Genomic DNA, 18,792 nt, shown 5'->3' with positions numbered 1-18,792 from the left:
GGATAGAGTTGCTCCTGCACTGGGGTAAGCATTTGGTGAGAGTTTTTCCCACCCCAGGTTGTACTCCCCTTTCTAGTAAATTGTACTGGTGCTTGCCAGGCACAGCAATGTTTGTTGTTTTTTGTTTGTTTGTTTGTTTTGTTTTGTTCTTGTTTTTGTTTTTCAGGTAGGCAGGCAAGGTGAACTGCACTAGGGGTCAGCACCCACGTTTTCAGGTGTGTGGGAGCATCCACCCACCCATCCACACACCCAGGGCATGCAGTAATATAGTGCTTAAAGACAATGGCAGGGGACCAGCTGGGGTAGTGGATCACAGAGATAAGGAAAGTTTTTTTTTTTTTTTTCTCTTTATTCTTTCTTTATTAAAAAAAAATACTGAAAAGAGCAGAAAACAAAAGAATTAACAAGTGGTGAAGATATAAGAACAACACATTCCCAGTGATTCTTCCCACCTTCAGACATCTTGGAAACATTTTCCTTTTAAATTGCAATTTACAAATCATACTCTTTATTGGTCGATAAGGTGACAGCATCGGATCTTGCCCTTTAGATCCTGCTTAAAGAATATCTCTTTCCATTTGCTGCAAAAGCTTTGGGTCAGGTCAAACCTTAGAGCCTCAAAAGTCCAGTGGCAAATAGAATAAAACACTCCTTTTTTTTTTTTTTTTTTATGTGAGTTTAATTAAAATTTTAAAATAGAAAACATATTTCTGTATTTATTTTCTAAATTTATTTTACCTATCCCATGTATGAAGCTTTGTACCTTGAGTTGGGATATGGTCATGCTTGAATTGTGCTGATATGCAGCACAGAAGATGAGCAGGATGGGCAGAGTATTGTGCATTTTACACTGAAGACCTAGTAAGAAAGCATGTGCAATATTAAATTCCCATCTCACAACTCATTCCACATCTACAGCAAGATCAGAATTCCTGGACAGAAAAAAAAAAAAAATAATAATCTCTAACATTTTACTTTATTTTTTTTATTTTATTTTATTTTATTTTACTTTATTTTACTTTATTTTACTTTATTTTATTTCAGTATGTAACAATATATTTATTTAAGACAACATTTTAAAACACGTTCTCCTCTCTAAATCATTCTATAGAGTGGTGACCACTGTAGGAATCTGCTCTTATCATTGAATTAAAACTCAGTTATTAACAACATAAGCATTGTAATAAATAATATTATTTGGAAAAAATAATACTAATTGAAGTGTCCTGAGGAGGAGGTCCAGTGTGCAGCTTGCAGAATAAACAGTTCCTTTGCAGCCCTCTTTCCCGATGCCTCCTTCCCTCCTGGAGTCAGCCTCCCAGTGCATCCCCATGGCTAAATGCCCAGGGAAGACAGCAGCTCCGGGGCGGATTCTTCCATTGCTGCAGGAGAGTGCAGGATTCATGTCCATGAAGTACACCAGCAGGCCTGAGGTGTCTGAATTACTTTATTAAACCTGTATCTTATCTCCATCCAAGCCATCAGACCCATAGAAACAATCCTCAATGTTCGCACCAGCGGAAGAAGGCAACAGAAGGAAATATTTAGCAGCTTCTTGTCATTAGCAAAAGGCTGATGCTGTCCATACCTTCATAGAATCACAGAACGGTTTGGATTGGAAGGGACCATAAAGGTCATCCATCCAATTCCATCCCCCCTGCAATGGGCAGGGACACCTCCCACCAGCGCAGGCTGCCCCCAGCCCCATCCAGCCTGGCCTTGGGCACTGCCAGGGATGGGGCACCCACAGCTCCTCGGGGCAGCCTGGGACAGGGCCTCACCATCCTTGATCTCACTGCCCATGTCACAGACAAATACATTAAACAGTGCCAGCCCCAATACTGACCCCTGAGGAACATCACCTGTCACTGGTCTCCACCTGGACATTGAGGTGTTGACCACAACTCAAAAAAACAAACACTATCTTATGCAAACAGATGAACTTCAATGGGGAACAGCCTTGGCACTTCCATGTTGTTTTACATTTTTAAAGAGTAAGGTTAATCAAGAAATCCCTGTAACAGTTCTTTGAAGTGTACACAGCCAGGCTGAATCCTTCCTTCCCTTCAGCTGTACAAGCACCCACAGCAGGACAGGTGGGACTGGAGGCTGGGGAAAGAGGATGTCACAAAATGGATGGGAGCCCCAGCAAAGGGAACAGCATTTGCTGGGCTGGCACACATGGCTGGCAGCCATCCTGCCAGAGGAGGCAGGTGAATCCGTGCTGAAACTGCTGGAGACCTCAGGAAGTCCTGGGAGCAAGAACTGTTTACTATGGCTGAAGATGGACAGGTTTTCTTGTGTTGCATTTGCTTTTTCTTGGGATTTCAAAAAGGCTCTTTGCTAAAATGTCTTCTGTTAAATATGAAGCAGTGGCTAACAAATGAAGTACTAGGATTTCAGTTTCCATTTGCTGAACTTCAACATATTCTCAGCCATGTTTCCAGAAAAGCACAATAATAGAGAGGTTAAACCCATATACTCTACTATAAATGTCTCACTGCCCAATATTGGATACGAGGATGTATCTGTTTCAGCATGCTAGCTATAAAATACTGGTCTAATCTCCCCGGGCTGATATTGCCTCAGTTTAGTTCTAACAGGTTTATCGCCACCTGAGGAATGGAGACCAAACACATGGGCTCCTTAATCCAGGAAGAATGAAGTGTCCAAACTCAGCATGACCTAACAGGTAGAAGTTTCCAACTGCCATTGCAGTTGAATAATTGTTAGGAATGTTCATAAAAAAAGGCTTGGACAAGGACATGTCCCTGGCTTAAAGGGGTCTAGGAGATGCTGGGGCCAGACCCTGCTCCCAGAGGCACTGAAAGAGCACTGGAGGCACTAGCACAAGCTGCAACACAGAAATCAGTCGTTATTAGGATCCAGGCTTTTCAAAAGTCATTAGCAACCTGGAAGAGAAGAATTTTGCTGCTGATGCTCTGTTTTGCATGATACCAATGCTGGAGGACAAGGGTGAAGGACTGTAGATCCAACAAGGAGGTGCAAAGTGATGCACACAGGAAAAATAACCTGAATGCCACATACGAGATAACAGGGTCTAGCAGATTATTGGCATTCCAGAATGAGATCCCAGTGCTTTTATAGATGGTCCTGTGAAAACACCAGTAGCATCAGAAAAGCCAACAAAGCTTAGGAAATCACCAGGAAAGGAAAAAATAATATGACACTGCACCATAAATCCTCCATGCTCCTACGTCTTGGATGCTGGGTAAGGTTTTGGTCTTCCCCATCTCAGAAGGGGTAAAACAGAACTGGAAAAGCTTCAGGGAGGATGAAGGATGTGGAATGGTTTCTGTAGGAGTGACTGCATATGCCAGTTCTGTTTGTCGTACGTGTCGTACATGATCTCTCCTGCCATAAAAATTAGAGAGCATCAGATGATGCTGACTTCAACTGATAGTAGGTTCAGACCAGAAAAGAGGAGTGGTTCCTCTCCAGACTCATGATTCCCCTGCAGGGTTCCTTGATGCAGAGTTTTAAGAATGTGATAAGTTTTTGTGAATATAAGGGGGGGTGGGTATATATATATATATATATACCTGTATATATATATATATATATATATACCTGGTACCCTGAGCTAGTGGAAGGGGATGGGGAGCAGGATGTGGCCCTCACTATCCATGAGGAAATGGTTGGCGACCTGCTACAGCACTTGGATGTACGCAAGTCGATGGGGCCGGATGGGATCCACCCGAGGGTACTGAGAGAACTGGCGGAGGAGCTGGCCAAGCCGCTTTCCATTATTTATCGGCAGTCCTGGCTATCAGGGGAGGTCCCAGTCAACTGGCGGCTAGCAAATGTGACGCCCATCTACAAGAAGGGCCGGAGGGTAGACCCGGGGAACTATAGGCCTGTTAGCTTGACCTCAGTGCCAGGGAAGCTCATGGAGCAGATTATCTTGAGTGTCATCACACGGCACTTGCAGGGCAACCAGGCGATCAGGCCCAGTCAGCATGGGTTTATGAAAGGTAGGTCCTGCTTGACGAACCTGATCTCCTTCTATGACCAAGTGACGCGCTTGGTAGATGAGGGGAAGGCTGTGGATGTGGTCTACCTTGACTTCAGTAGGGCTTTTGACACCGTTCCCCACAACATTCTCCTCAAGAAACTGGCTGCTCGTGGCTTGGACTGGCGTACGCTTCGCTGGGTTAAAAACTGGCTGGATGGCCGGGCCCAAAGAGTTGTGGTAAATGGAGCCAAATCCATTTGGAGGCCGGTTACCAGTGGAGTCCCCCAGGGCTCAGTGCTGGGGCCGGTCCTCTTTAATATCTTTATCAATGACCTGGATGAGGGGATTGAGTGCACCCTCAGTAAGTTTGCAGATGACACCAAGTTAGGTGCATGTGTCGATCTGCTCGAGGGAAGGAAGGCTCTGCAGGAGGATCTGGATAGGCTGGACCAATGGGCTGAGGTCAACTGTATGAAGTTCAACAAGGCCAAGTGCCGGGTCCTGCACCTGGGGCGTAACAACCCCAAGCAGCACTACAGGCTGGGAGAAGAGTGGTTGGAAAGCTGCCTGGCGGAGAAGGACCTGGGAGTATTGGTTGATAGGCAGCTGAATATGAGCCAGCAGTGTGCTCAGGTGGCCAAGAAGGCCAACAGCATCCTGGCTTGCATAAGAAGCAGTGTGGCCAGCAGGTCTAGGGAAGTGATTGTCCCTTGTACTTGGCTCTGGTGAGGCCGCACCTCGAGTACTGTGTTCAGTTTTGGGCCCCTCGCTACAAGAAGGACATGGAGGTGCTCGAGAGAGTCCAGAGAAGGGCAACTAAGCTGGTGAGGGGTCTGGAGAACAAGTCTTACGAGGAGCGGCTGAGGGAGCTGGGGTTGTTTAGCCTCGAGAAGAGGAGGCTCAGGGGAGACCTCATCGCTCTCTATAGGTACCTTAAAGGAGGCTGTAGAGAGGTGGGGGTTGGTCTGTTCTCCCACGTGCCTGGTGACAGGACGAGGGGGAATGGGCTAAAGTTGCGCCAGGGGAGGTTTAGGTTGGATGTTAGGACAAATTTCTTTACTGAAAGGGTTGTTAGGCGTTGGAATGGGCTGCCCAGGGAGGTGGTTGAGTCACCATCCCTGGAGGTCTTTAAAAGACGTTTAGATGTAGCCCTTAGTGATATGGTTTAGTGTAGGACTTGTTAGTGTTAGGGCTGAGGCTGGACTAGATGATCTTGGAGGTCTCTTCCAACCTAGACGATTCTGTGATTCTGTGATTCTGTGGGGGGTGGGAGGGGTGAGCAAGTTCATGGATGAGGAATTTGCTGAAGGATACTGATCATTCTTCAAATGACCTATTTCATAAAATCCCTGAACATCAAAGTACCAGAAGCTGTGAGAGCACCCTGTGCTCTTCCATGGGGAAAATCCCCTGTGTGCTTTTCTTATTCTTATGCTCTTCCCCATATTTTTGGCCACAGTTCAAGACAGTATCCTGGGTTTAGTGGATTTGAGCCAATACAGCCATTTTCATGTTCTTCTGACACAGGAAATCAAAGAGACGTTCCCTTGTGAAGACGGATGTAATGAGCAAGGCATTGTGCATGAGTGATTTCTGTTTTACATCCTGATTCAAGCTAAACATTTAAAGATGAAGCCCAGAGTTCAAAGACTGAAGGATGGAAAAATTAATTGTGTGGAAGTGTAAGTAAAGTATAAGTAAGCACTACGTTTCAGAAAACTTGTGTTATTAGGTTTCTCAGTAAAGAAAAAAAAAAAAGGATATCTCACATCCAATCATTTATGAACTGAATCAGTAAGCAATACTGACAAGACAAAAGCCACTTGCACCAAAATGCTGAATAAGCAAAGAAACGCATGCAATTTTGTAGTGTGTTCACAGCATATTTTGCCAGCAGAAAAGGGTCTCAGTCTTCTGGGTGATTCACTTGCTGCAATTTGGCTTCACTTCAGGGGTGAGGGTTTCAGAATTACTCACAGCCATGCTAACGAATCGGAAGTCGTGTAACGCTATTGAAATATGTTGCAGCTTTGCCCCCTTTGAACCCACAGACATTCTGAGCAGATGACTTAAAAACGAGACCTTGCCACTATTTTTTTTCCAGCTTGATTCAAGTTTCATTCCAGTTTCGCACTAGTCCTTACTTTAAACTTATTTGTTTGCTCATGGCTGATATGAACGATGACTCAATAAAACAATCTCAGTGCTTCACTGTGAAGAGACAAGTGGGCTTTAATTATTGATGATACAGTGCTCTTAGTCACTACCCAAGCCTTGCCAGCAGCCACAGAGATTTTTCCGTAATACCTTAATGCAGAGTGTTGGGGGCATGGCCTGAATGGGACACAGCAGAGCAAACCAGAGGGAAGCATTTTCTCTAGATCAGTGCTGCTCAAACTTCTAACAGGTGTAACTCCCTGACGCATTTGGATAATGCTCTCAGACACATGGTCCGTTTTTTTTTGGGTGGTCCTTTGGGAATCAGGAGTTGAACTCAATGGTCCTTGTGGGTCCCTTCCAACGCGGGATATTCTATGATTCCCATTTGAGTCTACAGATGCTTTTCCCTCCCTAACTTGACTTCCTACCTAAGGAAGAGGTACGGTAAATGAGAAGGACATGTATTTGTTGGTAAGAGATGGGAAAAAGTGATGGTCCTGTCCTGAACTGCCTGGCTGGTGTGAACACTTGCAGCTGGAAACTTCTCACTGCTTTGCTGCAGAGGAGTTTGGTTGCTGGCCAAACCCAAGAGTACTAGAAACACATCTCCAAGAGATCTTACTCTCAAGGGAACATCATCATCAAGGTCATCATTGTTGCAGTGGGAGAAAACAGTGGAAAACCATTCCATTAAATTTGCTCTAACTGTACAGAAATGCGTTCCTCAATGTGCTTTTAGTTCATCTTTTCCTTATATACTTAGCTAGCTCTGACTTTTACAGTCCTGAGACAACTACAGAGAGCCAAGTGGTGCTACTTTTCTTATGATCTTGAGTGTTTTCAGTACAAGCTCAATGCACATTTGTTGTTAGAACTACATATATATGTGTGGAAGCATACTGCCTTTCCTGAAACTAGACTCTAACACAAGAAAGCAGAAAAACAAAACAAAACAAAATAAACAAAAAAGCCCTCAGGCAGTCTGTATATCTAAAACACTTATGAAAGGAAGGATTTTAGAGCCAAATTCAATTAATTTTAAAACCCCTGAATGTGTTCTTTTTCCTTCCACACCTCTGTCATTAAACAGCTACTATGCAGCCTGCATAGAGATGGACAGTTTCCTAAAGGAGTAAAATCTTTGCCCACCAAATCCTCCAGCAGAAGCTGGAGAGGTCAAAGGAGAGACTGCCTACACTATGGTAGGGATCCTATTGGCGTAGTTGCCTCAGTCTTGCAGGGCTGGGACCTGTGGTAGGAAATACCTGCTGGGATCTAGTTCAGTGCAGATGGGCTTGCAGGATAACTGTAGCTATGAAGCCACACAAAGCTTCTCTGCCTCACCAAATTCTGCTTCCAGGGGTAGAGGCTGAGCCCCAGGGCATATCACATGAAGTCACCAGCCTGGTGCATCTCTCCTGCAATGGGAAGGTGTGGTGACAGCAAAGCAGCCATGTAAGGTTTCCTCCTGTAAGGTTTCCTCCAACTGACTTATGCTTCACTATAAGTGAAATGGAAACGAGGCTTTAGGATGGGCTGAAAAAGGTTGCCGCTCCCCTGTACCTGCCAATTCCGAGGCACTGCTTCCAGATCGCAGCACAGATGTCACATCTTCATGCTGCCTTCATGGATGGTGCCTCCTCATTAGATCTGGCTAGAGCTCTGCAGGCACCAAGGCCTCATTTTTGTGAGGCTCCTCATTTGTGAGGCTCATTTTTGCTGTGGGTTGTTTTTCTCAGCATTGCAGTCATCTCTTTGTGGGTACTGAGGAGGAAGAGCAGCTCTTGCATGGGAATGTAGTTTTCTCCTTGTCCCTCACAGGACCACTAGTGACAGCCTCTCAAGTCCTCATGTTTTCTGAGATGGGGAGGCTTGGCATATTTTTCTCCAGTTTTCAACTACATGACCACCTTTGTTTGTTCCATGGAGCCTCCTTGGCCAAACAAATATTTTTATTAATACTCATCAGCAAAAATATAAACAGATACTGAATTATGTCCACAGGCTCTGTTCTGATTATTTGACCTTTAGTTTCTATTGACAACAGCAAAGTAAACAATATCTGTAGTGTCTCAATGCTGATTTCAGCCAGGAAAAAACAAGAACACAAAATGCATACAGTGAGCTATAAGCTATTAAACCAGAGACCTAAAGCCATCAAAACTGGCAGCTGCACTAAAAGTATTGATGCCAAGGGAGCAATGATTGTCCCTTGCAAAACGCTGCTCTTTGCTCATCCAGGAGGCAGGGATGGGATTGACTAGCATGGATCTACCTAGTGGTTATAGACTTGAAACATTTTTTAAAAGTGCTAAACTGAACTTGAGACAAGCATCTTCCCTCCTGTCCATCAGGTCAGGTTTTCAGATGAACTCGGGAGCCAGCAGTTACTTTTAGGAGAGTAAATGGGAAGTGAAGCCTGTGAATGCGCCTTCTGGGTATCTACATAGATGAGTATCTTCATCTGAACACTTGGGCAGACCTCTTGGGCTCTGAGGCTGTCATCTACAATCTCTGAGGGCAAGACAACACTGTTAAATGTGTACAGTCGATTCACTGATGTCCCAGCACTAGCACTATAGTCACACGAGGTCAGGCTCTGTCCCTGGGTCTCCCCAGCATGCCCAAAGACAAGTGGTGATCCCAGGCTAAGAGCTGAAGACACAGCCTAACCAATGATCAGAGAACCTCTAACAGGATAAATCAGAAGGTGCAAAGCTAATTTTCCAAAAACGTTTGTTGTGGAGGATCGCTTTGACAGACCAGAGGTTGAATGTTAATGGAAGTTGGGGCTCTGATAAAATAAAATAAAACAAAACAAAATAAAATAAAATAAAATAAAATAACCTTGTTAAGAAAAATGACCTGTGATTGAACTAAAACAGGATGACAAAAAGTATGAAGGCCTTTGTTATAGCTGCAATAAAGTAGCCAGCAATTTATTGGAATGTTTTGATTTCACCATTGTGAATGTTTTTTTTAAGAAACTGATGTCTGTTGCTGATCAGATTTAGCTCTGCTTTGGGCAACAGGTTGGACTAGAGACCTCCAGAGGCCATCTAGCATTAAATGATGATTATTAGGCAAGTGTTTTGCCTACAGGACTGGGCTGGCCCACAGAGGACTACAGACTCAGCAACTGCTCTCTGCCACCTTGTTTAGTTACATATCATAATTTAGGGAACTTGAAGCTACAGCTTTTCATAGAATCACAGAATCATTAAGGTTGGAAAAGATCTCCAAAATCATCTGGTCCAACCATCCCCCTACCACCAATGTCACCCACTAAACCATGTCCCTGGGCACCACGTCCAACCTTTCCTTAAACACCCCCAGGGATGGTGACTCAACCACCTCCCTGGGCAACCTGTCCCCTGACTACTCTTTCTGAGAAGAAATGTCTCTTAATTTCCAACCTGAACCTCCCCTGGCGTAACTTGAGGCCATTCCCTCTAGTCCTATCACTAGTTACCTCTGAGAAGAGGCTGACCCCCAGCTCCCCACAGCTTCCTTTCAGGTAGCTGGAGAGAGCAATAAGATCTCCCCTGAGCCTCCTCTTCTCCAGACTAAACAACCCCAGTGCCCTCAGCCGCTCCTCACAGGACTTGTGTGCCAGGCCCTTCACCAGCTTCGTAGCCCTTCTCTGGACACGCTCCAGGGCCTCGATGGCCTTCTTGTACTGAGGGGCCCAAAGCTGAACACAGCACTCGAGGTGCGGCCTCACCAGAGCAGAGTACAGGAGGACGATCACCTCCCTGGTCCTGCTGGCTGCACTAGTCCTGACACAAGCCAGGATGCCGTTGGCCTTCTTGGCCACCTGGGCACACTGCCGGCTCATGTTCAGGTGAGCATCGACCAACACCCCCAGGTCCTTTTCCTCTGCACAGCTTTCCAGCCACCCTGCCCCAAGCCTGTAGTGTTGCATGGGGTTGTTGTGACTGAAGTGCAGGACCCGGCACTTAGCCGTGTTGAACATCATCCCCTTGGCCTCTGTCCATCGACCCATCCTGTCCAGGTCCCTCTGCAGGGCCTCCCTACCCTCTGGCAGACTGACACTTCCCCCCAACTTGGTGTTCTCTGCAAACTCATTGAGGGTGCACTCAATTCCCTCGTTTCCCAATGTTGAGCTTCTTGAGTGAAGTGCTGTATGCCTGCCATAGAATTTATGGGAGAGAGCTGTCTTTGGCTGTTGCTCTGAAGAAACCACAGCTCCAAATTCAGCTCCTTCAGTGGATAAATGCAGAGCTTGTCAAAATACCAAGTGAGTGACCATCCTTGTGCTGGCTGGTTATGGTGGTCCACTGAACTCATACAGCACTTCCGAGTTTACAGTAAGAGTCTATGCCTCGGGTCTTGTTTAATTTTCTGACATCTCAAGACAGCAATGTTTGCAATACTTCACAGTTTTGCTACAATAAACAGACACTTCTAATGCTGGAATGAGAAAAAAGACTTGTGGGAGGTGAGGGTTGGAAGCCCAGAGCTCATCTGCCAGCACCACCCATGGAGAGCTCATTGTGTAGGAGCCGTAATCCTCTCAACCAACTGGTCCTCGAAGGAGCTAGGCCAGTAATGGACTGAAGTGGGATGACCAAGAAACAAGCTGGGGCCTTCTTTGCGCCGCAGAGTGGCCTCTCCAAAAACACTCTGTCCACAGAGACATTACTCAGGATCTCCCTACCAGGAGACCTTTGAGGCAGGATGGTATAACCTCCTCCTGATGGCCAGCTCCTGAGGAAATCACCCCTCCTGTGTCTGAAATGAAGGGTGCTCCAGCACCTGATTACACCCACCTTCCTGAAATGCAGCATTCAAGGTCTGTGCCCCAAGCTGGGCCAAAGATTCCCTGTGATTCTTGTGAGCTGCCTGAGGAAAAAAAAAATACTTTTTGGTTGGGTCAAAGTGGCCAGTTTTCACTCGTGGCATCATAAGCACAGGCCACTCTACTCTTTCTTTTTGAAATGAAATAACCAATATTAGTTTTTAAAGAGTAATTGTTAAGGTTGATATGCTGTCTTGCTGCACATGCATTGCTTTCTGAGTTCATGTTCCCCAGGAGTTTGTTCCATATATTTTTTTCCTCTGCCTTTTCAGGCCTTTGTGTCAAGCAGAGGCAAAATAAGCAGAGTTGGGTTTCAGGGTATTCTTTAGAGCTGATCAGAAATTTTCCAGTAGAAGCAATTTCCATGCAATAAATAAATATATGTCTATTTGATAAACTTGAAAAAATTTTCAGAGGGTAAGTCCCAATGGATCTTGCACTGGAGCAGTGGCTGGCTGCCCAACCACCCCAGCAGGTGGGTTTCCACCAGAACTCCCCAAATTCCCTTCAGCCCCTGGGACCCAATTGGGCAAGAAGGACCTCAGTCCCCAGTTTTGGAGCAAAGCCAAGGGAATCAGTGATCCAAGAGGCTGGGGAAGGAGCTGGGATGGCAGCTGGGAAATAAGTTCTTGACTGCTCCGGGGTGGACAGCCAAGGTGTTACCCACTGCAGGCAGTAGCCCCAGGGGATCTTGGGGTGCATATTTCACAACATGCTTCAGGGTTTCAGAAGGGAGCTATTTCAGGATTTCTGCTCTGAAAAAAAGAAAAATTAAAGAATTAAACAAAACAATCGGTAGTTTTGACTTTTCTACCTAATTGCAAGTCCAGCTGTGTGTTTCAAAATACTGTTGGTGGGTATCCAACAATGTCTGTGCTGAGACTGAGCAGAATTCATCTCACCTTGATGGTTTTGGTGGAGCCATGTTTTCCTGAGGCTGCTGCAATCAGCCTTGATTGATGCAGAACAACAGTAAGTGCCTCAGGTTGTTATACGTTTTGATGCAGATGTTTCTTAGGAATAAGTCTTGGGGCACTACATATTTGCAGACTCCTCTGTCCAAATCCCACTCTAAACATTCACACAAAGATTTGCTGGCATTTCCCAAAAGCCCTTAGCAGGGAGCTGAGGGATCCACAGGTTTGAAGGTGCTGTTAGATAAATAAATGTCTCCTGAGAGCCTTCACCTTCCCCCAAACCCACCCACCATATGTCTTGGGTGAGACTGCTGTGTCCCAGGCATTTTCCCCCATGGAGGGGTTATTTGAAAGAGGAATGTGGGCAAAGGATGTTTGTGCCTCTGAAAGCCAAGGTCTGTCGTGGTACATGTTATACGCATCTCCAAGAAGAGCTGCCCAAACCAAGAGGAACAGCCCTCGCCATGTCTCACAACCTGGAAAGGGCAGCGGCAAAACTCAGTGTTCTGTGTCAGAGGTTTGTACTGCATTTCAAGAAATGGCTTGGATTGGTTTTAGTAGTATTTTAGCCTGCTTGGACAGTGTTACCTCTTTCTCTGGGCTTTCTTCCTCTCTGTGTGGGAAACTTTTCTGCTTTCACTCCCACCTAACCTGTCTCACATCTCTCCTTAAAACACACCTCTGTGACTGCATGCAGAGCAGGGAGGTAGAATTCCAGATCCCATTGCTTTATAACCAGGGAGAATAATAATTCACAGCTAGTCCAAAGAACCCTCAAATGCCAAAGAACCCACAACTAAAGTGAATATCTTTGAAGACTGTGCAAAGAGCCCTGATTTTATTATAATGATTCCTATTATCAAAGAATAATATGCACATCTCAGTTAAATGTTCCTATCTGAACCAGGGAAGACTAATTAACAGGCAACTCCATGGCTGATATAGTCGGAGGGTTACGGTAGCTGCCTGTGCCGCACTGACCTTTTGGTAGATGTGAACTGGCTGGCTCTCCCGTCCCTCCCCCACAGGCTGGGACAGCTGTAAACATCCCCATAATAATGAGACAATTGTAATATCCTATTTATTTTCCATTAAGAACCAGCTCAGTGCAGACCTAAATGGCCTGAGGGGCTGGGCAAGCGGAGCCTGTCCCTGCCCTCCTGCCACCACCCACTGCTGCTTACCCTGGGACTGGAGACACCCTGGGGTGGAGATCTCCTGTCCAAGCCCCTTCCCAAAGCCCAGCCGACACCACAGCTCCTCGGGGCTGTGTCCCAGCACACTGGGGCTATTCCTGAAGACAGAGATTCCCAGCCCACATGGGAAATGCTGTTTCCTCAGGGCCGTGTCCTGTGTTGCAGCTTGTGCTGGTGCCTCCAGTGCTCTCGCTGTGCCCCTGGGAGCAGGGTCTGGCCCCAGCATCTCCAAGACCCCTTCTGCACCATATTGCCTCTTTGCCTCTCACTAGCTTTTCCCATCCAGATTTTCCCCTGGGCACAGGAGCAAAGTGTGGGGAGGAGGACAGGAAGATGCTGACGCGTGTGGTTGGATTTCAGTTTGGACACAATCCAGAAAGGAGCACCAAATATTAGTAAACAGTGAAGGAAACATTTCCGTGTTTGGTGATAACTCCACTTCTCTATGGCAGCAAGCTTCAGTGGTTTTTCCACTAGAGAAAAAGACCTGCTCAGTTGCTCTGCTTAAACTGGAGCAGCTCAGAGCCTGAACCCCTTCAGATCCCGGCCATCAAACTCATTTCTCTCTCCCTTGGGACACATCAGCAACTCCTGATGATGTGCAGGGAGCCAAGTCCTGCAGAGCAGAGGGTGCATGCTCTCGTCCAGGGGCTTACAGGACCCTGCAGCTGTCTCCAGCATCACTATAATGATCCAGGCTGAAAAGGAAAGGGTTGGCCTATTTTGTTTCTTGAAAGAAGATTATGAAGCAGTTTTCTTGCCATGTGCTAAAGAGGGAATTATTGCATGCCAATGAGATCTTTAAAGCAATGAAAAAGGGCCTAACTAGTCCTGGAGGTTCAAGCTACACCACCTGTAAGGTTAGAAACGAGACCAAGGAGTGATTCAAGCACTGAAACAGGCAACTGAATGATGTTTCACAATTTCTCAACATTCTCAGGTCAACCCTGGAAGCCTTTCTGAGAAGAATAGCCACTAATCTTGCAAAAACTAGAGGAAGTATAATGGCAAATGATTTTGGAGAACTGAATTGATGGCTCTTTCTAGCACAGAGAAGTAAACCCTATGTTTCTACACTCTTCACTGACTTCCCCTCAACAAGATCAAATTTAGGTCAGTGGATGGTACGGGGTCCTTGGTGGTACACGTTCACAGACCAGTTTTGGAAGACCTCAGCTGGACACATGTCCCACACAGGCCCTGATGGATGTTGATGGGATGGAGGTGTCCCCAGCATCAAGAAGAGCAAAACTGAGAGGATGAAGCTCAAAATGAGACTTGAAAACAATTTTTGATGAGACAGCCTCTATACTGGACAAAATGTTTGCCTGACCAACAACGAACTGCAAATATAAATGACCAGAAGGAAGAAGCAGCAGGATTTGCCTGATTTAATGCTAAAGTTTATGAGATGGTGTGAGAAACCATATGACATAATAGTCTTTCTTGACTTGAAATGTCTCATCTTAGCATAGCTTATTAGTATGTCTATGGCTTAGCATCGCTAACTCTGTAATTTCAATGTGTTCTCCAAATAGCTGATTTGTATAGCACTTAATATGCTGACAGGAACTGGTTTGAGTCAGAGAAGTGACATTCAAGGTAAAAATTCTTATTTAGGCAAATTGTGAGAGCTGGACCACTCTGGTTGTCCAACCATGTGGCTGCTTGTCCACACATCAGCTTGCGGATTTAAGGCCAGAGAGCAGCAAAGTGGCATGTTCCACAGGTAAAGCTGTACTCGGCTACCAGCTCAGAGCAGTACAGAAGATTGGGAAGGTAAAAAACACACTAGTAAAACATCATCAATGAAATCTGCAATAATAATTATCAAATGCTAATGTACCCTACCTCTTACACTAATTTGCTTTACGTGATGCCTTATCCAGCTTTTTACCCAATAGTGTATATTATGAAAAACTAAAGACACACATTGAGTTGCTCTTCATCTTTCTCAGATATTTCCAAGTTAGAGCAGATAAGAATGAGAAGGGAGGGCAGCATGGCATGATGCTGATGAAGCAGGGAGAGTTTATGCTGGGCAAGCTCTCCTGGTCCTCTCTTAAGCATGCTACATCCTGTTAGGATTAGGGTTAAGATTAGGGTAAGCAATGCTTTCATAGTATGACAGGTAGATTTACTCTAGATGGGACCTATGGAGGTCTCAAGTCCAGCTCCTGGTCAGATCAGGGCTAAATCCAAAGTTAGCCCAGAGTGAGGTTGCTTTGTAAATTGTCCAGCTGAGCTTGTCTTCACTTCTGTTTTAAATGTTCCTTTTCATTTTACAGGTTGAATGTCTTGCTTGCAGCTGTGATCTGAAAGAGCAACAGGGGGTGTTGTGGCCATATTTCATTTCATTTCATGTGGCTTTCCGAGTCTTGTCAGGAGTCCTGTCCATGCGAGAGAGCAGCTAGGGAAAGGAAGAAGATGACTGAATGTTTTCTGGTTAAATGAGTCCTACAAGTCAGGAGGGAGATGACAGCAAACGACGTTGTCTTGCAAGGAATTAGGTTAGTGAAATAAACATCTGACCTTATCCAAAAATGAGGCAAAAGCCAAACATCATCTTGTGGTGGAGAAGATGAGTGGCAATTCTGAGTGCTACTTGGCAGTGAAGAAGTTACTGGATCTTTTTGGAGAACTGTCCTGAGACTACTGAAGTTCCTGGAAGGCCTTCTATTATCCCAGCAATTGAAGATGCTTCCTTCTTTTTGATTGTAAGCATTTCACCTAGCAGTGCAGTTACAGTGGAAAGCCTTGGTAAGTGGAAACCAGTAGTATGCTTGTAGATGGACCCACCCAGATGAACCCATGCTAGTCCTAGGAAGGACCTTTGCAACATAAGTAACCTGGCGGAGGCATATAGGCCAGCAGGAGCCTTGTTCAGCAGGTTAGGGAAGGTTTCAACCCTTCTTGTTTCTCCATAGTGGGTTTAGATGACCAAAGTCATCAGGAAGGGGTTCAACTCACGAGGTGGAAGGTAGAAGCTTACTGGGCTATGGAGCTAGGCTTCTTCAGGAGAGGAATCACCTCAAATATACACTACATCTCTGGTGATGCTAAACAATATGCATGTGAGGTCCTCACTGACCCATCAGTGTTAGCTGTTTTGGTTCCTGTGGATTATCCACCTGTTGGGTCAACCACACTGATACACTGGCCATGATGCAATTGTCAACAGTCGTTAATAGTAATTACTCCACTGTTATTGTTACTACTAATAGTGATAATAGTAATAACAGTAGCAATAATGGCACACTGCCATTATTAAAGGTGCTACTGACAGCCACCTTTGTGGCTGTTGCACGTATGGCTCCTGAGAGACCTCTGGGCTGGAGAGAGGGATTGTTTTGCCCAGTGATGAACAACATAAAAAGGATAAAGCACACAGCTTCCAAAAGAAAGGGCTCAGCTCTGTATGGATGGGCGGCTGAGATGTCTGGAAGAAAGACTTCAAACTGACACACATGGTATCTATCAGCAGGATGGAAGGATTTTTCCTTTGCAGTTATTGCTCCATCTCTACATGCGCTGTCAATACGAACAAGTCTGGGGTGGTATACATGTGAGCTCTGCTTGCTTGCTGACAGTTACACTTTTCTCCATCCAGGATGTATTCAGGTGTGTTATCAGACAGTTTTACCCCAGGCTGCTGGACTGGGTTGCATTTCATTTTTCAAGAAGGAGGGAAGGGAGCTACTGAATCTATTTGCAAGCCAAAAAAATTGTACATCGGCTATTAAGGACAAAGTACACCACTGGGACCCACAATGTGCCTCTCTCCGATGTTTACCACCAGGTGTATAAGATTAGTGATGGTTTAGAAGATGCCACCAATGCTGCTAACAAATGACACGTCCCTTTGGGAACTACTGTCTCCAGTGAGATGACATCACACAAATCACCTCCAGCTTTTGCCATTTGAACCTCCTTCCTACACCCTTGTCCTACCTTTTCTGGTTTATACAGATAAGGGGCTTTGGGTACAGAGAAACTGCTAGAATAGCAGCTCTCCCCCACCCCACCTCCCAAAAATACAGCTCCTTCCTACTCCTTCGGAGGCTGGCTCCATCCCGTAGGATGCCTTCACAGAGTGTGGGACTGCCAGAGCCCCTGCAGCTGCCTGGTTCGCCTTATACTTCAGCTGGGTCGATGCATCTGGATGCCTTTTTATGCCTTTCCCTAATGTCGATGGTTTTGCTTTTTTATAAATCACAAATAAAGAGGAGTGTGGCACCTGAAGTCTCAGCAGTGCCCGAGGTGACACTTCTCTGTGGTTTTATTTCAACAGCCTGCACGCTGCTGTCAACGTGACCACCACCAAGGTGGAATTAGATGAAATACTGCAATATAGCAATTAACGGACAGAGGCCCATTACCTCTGGGTCTGGGTTGGCCAAGTGGGGCAGGACCCATGCCATGGGTCAGGGTGCTCTGAGTCACCCTCCAAACTGCAGCTGGAGTGCCGCAGAGTGAAAGAGATGGATGCAATTTGGGGTCCGGCACCTTATCAGTTTGCATGGGTGGGCAGAGCACAAACAGCATCACCTGGAAGTAGCAGCCTAAGTAGATTAAGAACAATTCACACGTGTAATGGGTTAGACTCCCAGTTTCCCTTCTGTGGCTTTTTGTAATGCAAGAAATACCTGCAGGCTGTCTTAGCCCTTAGTGTGTTCTGGTTCAAGTATGTTTTGTTTGCTGTCCTCACTTGGTTGGCGTTGGGAGATATTGATGTTGGGAGGTGGAAACACCTTCTCATCCTGGGCATCCTTCATCCTAGGAGCAAGGGATTTTGAGTGTGCAAGCTGGCTGCCCTGAAGGATGTCCGCAGGACTGTTTTTATCATAAAACACCAAAAATCAACCCAGAACGTGTGGACTGGTTGGGGAGAGAAAAGCCGTGCTGACCACCCCACTCTGGATGGGTCCAAGCAGGGTTTTGGGAAGGAGACAGAAAACACAGCGCCCACAAGGGAGTAAATCCAGAAAGGAAATGTGGCTTCCAGAAGCTGGCCCTACTCACCAATCCAGAGACACGGAGCTAACACAGCCAGAGGAAATTCCTCACACAGCCTCCCCACAGCTGCGGCTGGCCAGGGAAGCCGATGCTTGGATTTACAGAGCTTTGCTGTTCGCAGATTCCTCTTTCACAGAGCTCACCTCTGGTTCACCTGGCAGAAGAAGATAAGTTTGCCAGTGCATTTCAATGAGGTTTGCATATAGTTTTTACCCATCTGCTCTGCTTGTTGGGCTTAAACGCAGCTAACAAAAATGCGCTAAGGCATAGATGGAGCCTGGCTCTTTTGCTAGCAATGGTCAACTGGGAATAAGAGCTACTTCTTTATAGCAGATGTGTAGCTCAAAGTTCACCATAAGTGCATTCATATTGAGAGCACAGCGCACATTGTTCTGCAAGAAAACTAGGCTTAGCCCTTCAAGAGACTACAGAACAACTGATTTCATTATTCAAAGAATAAAGTGAGTGACAGCAAGCCAAAATTAACCCTCTGGTCACCCTCCTAGTGGGGATTTGTTTAACACCCTTGGGTTTTGGATGTATGTTTTGCTCATCTGTACTCACAAAGGGGCGTGGAAAATCTGGGCATGCCATCCAGTGTCCCGTCTCTGCTTTTCTCACTAGTACATGAGCTAAGTATCACATTCCTTCAAAAGTCACTCATTGTGCTAAGGCCAGGTGGAGCACCACGCTCCACCACCAAGT

At 45.8% G+C, this 18,792-nt stretch overlaps 1 protein-coding gene across 7 annotated transcripts in view; it reads right to left on the bottom strand.

The window, feature by feature from the left end:
• Positions 1–652: 652 nt before the first annotated feature.
• Positions 653–18,792, bottom strand: part of RNLS (renalase, FAD dependent amine oxidase) — a 105,166-nt gene continuing 87,026 nt past the window's right edge. For 3 of the 7 annotated variants that reach the window (XM_067000342.1, XM_067000336.1, XM_067000341.1), the window contains 2 exons: positions 18,094–18,241; positions 653–17,847 (listed from right to left, as the gene is read on the bottom strand). The gene's annotated coding sequence lies outside the window, so the exon portion shown is untranslated. The remainder of the gene's footprint in view (positions 17,848–18,093; positions 18,242–18,792) is intronic. The other 4 variants (XM_067000337.1, XM_067000338.1, XM_067000339.1 and 1 more) reach the window with 4 other exon arrangements.

The sequence above is a fragment of the Anser cygnoides genome, chromosome 7 (assembly GCF_040182565.1).
Source record: "Anser cygnoides isolate HZ-2024a breed goose chromosome 7, Taihu_goose_T2T_genome, whole genome shotgun sequence".
NCBI classification, from domain to species: domain Eukaryota; kingdom Metazoa; phylum Chordata; class Aves; order Anseriformes; family Anatidae; genus Anser; species Anser cygnoides.
This window is presented reverse-complemented; position numbering and strand designations above follow the sequence as displayed.